The sequence below is a fragment of the Setaria viridis genome, chromosome 5 (assembly GCF_005286985.2).
Source record: "Setaria viridis chromosome 5, Setaria_viridis_v4.0, whole genome shotgun sequence".
Classification (NCBI taxonomy): Eukaryota; Viridiplantae; Streptophyta; class Magnoliopsida; order Poales; family Poaceae; genus Setaria; species Setaria viridis.
This window is the reverse complement of record NC_048267.2, coordinates 42,905,495-42,911,494: the sequence shown is the minus strand read 5'-3', so window position 1 is coordinate 42,911,494 and position 6,000 is coordinate 42,905,495. Positions and strand designations below refer to the sequence as shown.

General features: G+C 45.2%; 1 long non-coding RNA gene across 2 annotated transcripts; it reads right to left on the bottom strand.

Moving 5' to 3' along the window:
* Window positions 1-2,227: 2,227 nt before the first annotated feature.
* On the bottom strand, window positions 2,228-5,465 carry LOC117859211 (uncharacterized). Of its 2 annotated transcripts, XR_004641125.2 has the most exons (6): window positions 4,881-5,465; window positions 4,600-4,682; window positions 4,236-4,523; window positions 3,889-4,124; window positions 3,232-3,370; window positions 2,228-3,160 (listed from the first exon to the last, which is right to left on the bottom strand). It is a non-coding gene; the product is annotated as an uncharacterized lncRNA (long non-coding RNA). The 2 variants fall into 2 exon arrangements; XR_004641124.2 differs by having other exon boundaries at window positions 2,228-3,370; window positions 4,881-5,464.
* Between the last annotated feature and the right edge of the window lie 535 nt (window positions 5,466-6,000).

Here is a 6,000-nt window from a genome sequence, read left to right as displayed (position 1 = left end):
GTGCATGCAGATCCTTGACCACATTGGGATGTTAGGTGCGATTCATACTTGTTGGCCATGTGTTCCAGCCCATCAGTACGTCTTGGTATTGGTCATTAGACTAATGATCCTTCTTCAACGGTGAATGGATTCATTATTGTCTTCGCTTACCTCGTTCGAGACATTCACCACATATTCAGTCTCGGTTTCTGGCTGGTACTTGCCTCCCTGATCCACATCATTTCTTTCATGATGGTATGCCTCTTAAACCATTCAGTTACACATGCACATGTTTGTATCCAGCCTATTCATAACTGTATCATCAGCATGATTAAATGATTCGCATTGCAGGTTCTGCGTCGATCGAACCCGAACCGGTAGATTTTCATGAGGGAACGGATTGTAACAGGCTGGAAGCAGGAGCATGGAAATGAAGCATGCTCGGTGAATACTGTTTGTAGCTTCAGAATAATTACATTTGACTTGAATGCTTGTGCCTCTGGGGAAGGAGACGTCGTCTCGGTGAGACGGGAGACGGTGCGGCGGCGGCGCCAGTAAGAGTCCAGCCCGCTTTTGGTCAGGTATGCTATGTTCTTTGTCGGATTTGCGTGTTCAAGCCTTCAATGGCAGGGGTTTGATGAGTGTTCCCCTCACCAATTGCATGATGCAGGGGGGGAGGAAAATGTCAGACATGGCTTCGTTCGCGCTGAGTGGCTCGTTGGTTTTGATCACATGCCTCGGACCTGATACAGTTACGGCGAGGGTGAAGATATTTCCCGAGATCCTCCGATGATGCATTCACGCCGCTCTGTGCTTATGGTGGATCCTGCAAACCGCCAGCACGACCTTCAGGACCTTCGCAGTCCCTCTTCGAGAGCGGCTGTGCATGCAGATCCTTGACCACATTGGGATGTTAGGTGCGATTCATACTTGTTGGCCATGTGTTCCAGCCCATCAGGACGTCTTGGTATTGGTCATTAGACTAATGATCCTTCTTCAACGGTGAATGGATTCATTATTATCTTCGCTTACCTGGCTCGAGACATTCACCACATATTCAGCCTCGGTTTCTGGCTGGTACTTGCCTTCCTGATCCACATCATTTCTTTCATGATGGTATGCCTCTTAAATCATTCAGTTACATATACGCATGTTTGTATCCAGCCTATTCATAACTGTATCATCAGTATCATCAGCATGATTAAATGATTCGCATTGCAGGTTCGACGTTGATCGAACCCGAACCGGTAGATTTTTATGAGGGAACGGATTGAAAGAGGCTGGAAGCAGGAGCATGGAAATGAAGCATGCTAGGTGAATACTGTTTGTAGCTTCAGAATTATTAAATTTGACTTGAATGCTATGAAAATATATTTATAACATTAAATAGATGTGCTATGAAAATATATTTCATAATGAATATAGTGAAACTTGTTAGCCTAATTTTCTGTTTATGTCAGCTTTCGATTGATATTGTTGCGAGTCTCTCGAATTGGCTTTATGGCAAGTATTGTTCAGGACGTTCAGTACATATGCAAAATGTCCCGATGAAAATGTTACGAGAAATTAGGTTTGTGAATCTTTGATGGCGTAAACAGAGCACGGCGTCCAACTGGACAACTCGTTGCCTCACGCACGCAGTCGCAGAGACGCGCTTGACGACCTCCTCCGCCGCGCCAATCTTTTAGCCGCTTAACTACATCGTGCCATCAAATCTACATTGCGTGGCTGTGGATTATATTATATTGTCAGTTTCAGACATTCAGATCCCGTTATTTTCACAATATGTTTGTTTTCGGTCGAGGAAGAAGTCCGATACGGTTCTACACATTCAGTTACAGATGCAAATGTTTGTATCCGCCCTATTCATAATTGTATCATCAGCATGATTAGATAATTCGCATTGCAGGTTCGGCGTCGAGCGAACCTGAACCAGTAGATTTTCATGAAAGAACAGATTGTAAGAGGCTGGAAGCAGGAGCATGGAAATGCAGCATGCTAGGCGAATACTCTTTGTAGCTTCAGAATGATTAAATTTGACTTGAATGCTTGTGGTGAGATGCATGGTCCTGTGATGGTCGTTTTGACATTGGCCATGTGATGGTCGTTTTGGTACTTTGGGTTCCTCCTCTTCGGGTTCCTCCTCTTCGTGAACTTTAGGATTCCTAAGCATGGAGAATGACTGGCCGGTATCATTTGTTCCTTTCACACTCTAATGTGTAATGTACCACACTGCTCTTGGTAACCATGAAGTTAATCTGGTATGCAGTACGTTGTGCGCACAGATGGTATTGTTTTACCTAGTTAAAATTTAATGGATCATCTTTCCTCTGGCAGAAAAAAAAATGGACAAAGCAGGACTAAGCACGCCGGTCTGTGCTTATGGTGGATCCTGCAATCCGCCGGCATGACCTGCAGCGCCTTCGCAGTCTCTCTTTGAGAGCGTCAGTGCGTGCAGATCCTCGACCACTTTGGGATGTTAGGTGCAATTCATACTTGTTGACCATGTGTTCCAGTCCATCAGCACGTCTTGGTATTGGTCATTAGTAACGATCCTTCTTGCAGCGGTGAATGGATTCATTATTGTCTTCGCTTACCTAACTATAGACATTGATCACAAACTCGGCCTCAGTTTTGGGCTAGTACTTGCCTCCCTGATCCACTTCGTTTTTCTTTCATGATGGTGTGCCTCTTAAACCCTTCAGTTACACATGCACATATTTGTATCCAACCTATTCATAATTGTATCATCAGCATGATTAGATAATTCGCATTGCAGGTTCAGCGTCGAGCGAACCTGAACCAGTAGATTTTCATGAGAGAACAGATTGTAAGAGGTCGGAATCAGGAGCATTGAAATGCAGCATGCTAGGCGAATACTCTTTGTAGCTTCAGAATGATTAAATTTGACTTGAATGCTTGTGGTGAGATGCATGGTCCTGTGATGGTCGTTTTGGTACTGGCCATGTGATGGTCGTTTTGGTACTGGCCATGTGATGGTCGTTTTGGTACTTTGGGTTCCTCCCCTTCATGAACTTTAGGATTCTGAAGCATAGAGAATGACTGCCCCGTATCCTTTGTTCCTTTCAAACTCTAATGTGCAATGTACCTTACTACTCTTGGTAAGCATGAAGTTAATCTTGTATGCAGCACGTTGTACGCACAGATGGTGATGTTTTACCTAGTTAAAATTTAATGAATCATTTTTCCCTGGCAGAAAAAAAATGGAGAGAGCAGGACTAAGCAACGAACCCTTCTTGAGCTGGTAGCTGTTATTCTTGCATGGGAGACTATGTACCTGCCAAGATTCACTACCATTCCTTAAGGTCTTGAGTGTAATCGCACAGCGTTCCCGCAACCCAATACCATCACAGAATGCTTCTGGCAAAACCTGCAATAATTGCAACCACATTGGTTCCAGTAAGCAGTCGACAGTTCACTATATATCACAGTGGGCGAATACCGACTGCTTGATCTAAGTTCCGTTTCTTTTGGGTTGATAACAATCACTCAAGTGCATATACATGACAAATGGCATATAAAAATGTCATACAATATTATTATTACCTAGTTCTGAACTTAATATATTGATTTGTTTCTTCCTGTCACTCTGTTACATGTGCATATATTCTTAGAAGTTACAGCTACTAAGAGCATGTCAGTCTCTTTCTCAATGAGGAACTAAAATCTTTTGATTTGTTTCTTCCTGTTAGCGTGTGCATATAGCATTAGTAGTTAGAGCATCATTAGAGCATCATTTGATCATATGAACATGTTTCTCTGTGAGGAATTCAAAGCCAATATCTATGTTTCTTCCTGTCCCAGATGCCATATGATAGCAGCTGTTCAGCTCATATTGTTTTTTAGCATACAATTTAATCTATTTAACAGGGAAATGCTTGCACTTACAATATGATTTTTAAGTGTGTTGGCATCAATCTGCTTCTCTATCGATGATGGTGGCGCGATCTTGAATGATGTCTGGTTCCAAGATGCTGTGAGGCTTTGTTGTTCCTTTTCTCCATTACTGCTTGGCAAATTGTTGTTATACTGCTTCTGAATGGAAGCAGATGGTGCTTCTTGCTGCTTCTGAATGGAAGCAGATGGTGCTTCCTGCTGCTCTTCAATATCTGGCAATGTTGGTACTTGATAAGACAAAAGAGACATGCATGCACTTCAGTATTTAATTTAACTCATTCACATCCATTGCTAACAGCTTAAAAAGAAAACCATAGACATAGTTATATTTTGCTCACTTTGTCGACCTCTGTTTTCCTTTGGTTGAACTCTCTCTGGTATCCATTTGGCCCATACGCTTTGAGTGTAAACACCATGTTTCCCTCATACCGTAGCAACAGAGCATTAGCTTCAGTAATGTCATGAAACTTGAGAAACTGTGACCAACCAACTGCAAAGAACACGCCCGTCCAACCCATTTCAAGTTTAATGCTGTAACCTTTGCCAGAGGGGCCAAAAACGATGGCCATACGATTATCAAGTAGCTCCATGGGGATATGCTATTGCACAAACTTAGCAGGTATCAGCTGCAAGAACACATAGACAGAAGAGAAGTCAGGTCATTACAACAAGTGAAAGCAAAGTCAACAACGATATGCGCACCATCTTTTCCATGAAATCTTTTGGAAGCACTCTGATGAACTGTGGCTGATGGGTGGAACCTTTGCTGCTTGCCGTTGCTTCACCTGAAGAGAATATATGAGTTACAAAAAAAACTAAATCAATTAGATCTTTTTCAGAATCCAAGAAGATCACCAACGTTACAAAGAGAAAAAAAAGGGTAAAATTACCACAGAAAATGTTAGCCTCTAATTAATTTCTGAGACATGGAGACCAATGAGAAATTGGGGGGTGGGGGGTGGGGTGGGGGGGGGGGGGTGTACCAGGAAGGGTGGCGGCGGGGGGAGCGCGGTGACGTCGGCGTCGTGGAGGTGGATCCGTGCCCGTCAACTGGGGTTGGCCATGGCCAACGGCCGACCGCGCGGGCAAGGACGGCTCCCCTCACGCGCCCCGGCCGCTCCCAGTCGCAGCTGCACCAGGCAGCGACGCCCCCCGGGCCCCGGCCCGCCGCGGTCACCGACGCGGGCAGGTGTCGCGCGCGTGGCTGTGCGCCCCCTTTCTGGTGGCTCGGCCGGCCGACCGAGAGCGCTGACCCCCACTCGCGCGTCGCGGTCGCGGCCCGTGCGCCGCGCGCCGTCGCGGCGGCCATTGCCGCCGCCGGCGGGCAGATCTCGTGGCATCCGCTTCACTTCGCGAGAGGGGAAGGGAGGGAGATGGCGGCGGAGAAGAGGAAGCCGGCGGCGGACTGAAAGACTCACGGAACATATCCTTCCGTACAGATCCGTGTGTGTTTGATCTGTCCGCGGGCGCGATCACACGGGCTCCGGCCACCGCGCGCTGACGGCGAGGAGGATGGAGTGCGTCTCATCACCAGTTCACCACCGCCCGTGGAACATGCATCATTGATTAGTGTAATATAATGTAAGACCTGCTCAACTTTTTTTCATAGCGGTAACCGGACACGACACAGACCTCAAATTTTTTTTTATAGCGGTAGATCGACGTGGGGTTGTTTGTTTTTTTAGCACATCCTAGAAGATTCTTGTGACATCGAATGTATAGATGCTAATTAGGAGTATTAAATATAGGCTAACTATAAAACTAATTGCACAGATGGAGACTAATTTGCGAGACGAATCTATTAAGTCTAATTAATTCATGATTTGACAATGTGATGCTACAGTAAATATGTGCTAATTATGAATTAATTAAGCTTAATAGATTCGTCTCGTGAATTAGCTTCCATGTGTGTAAGTAGTTTTATAATTAAATGTTTAGTCCTCCTAATTAGCTTCCGAATATTCAATATAACCCGCAATACTTTTAACTTAACACGACTTTCTTCCGAACTAGTCGGGCCTGTCCCCCTCGCCATCATGCTTCTGGTGTCCCCAGACGCGTGTCGTCTCCGCAGACCAGAGATTTTGCCCTCGCCTGCTCTAG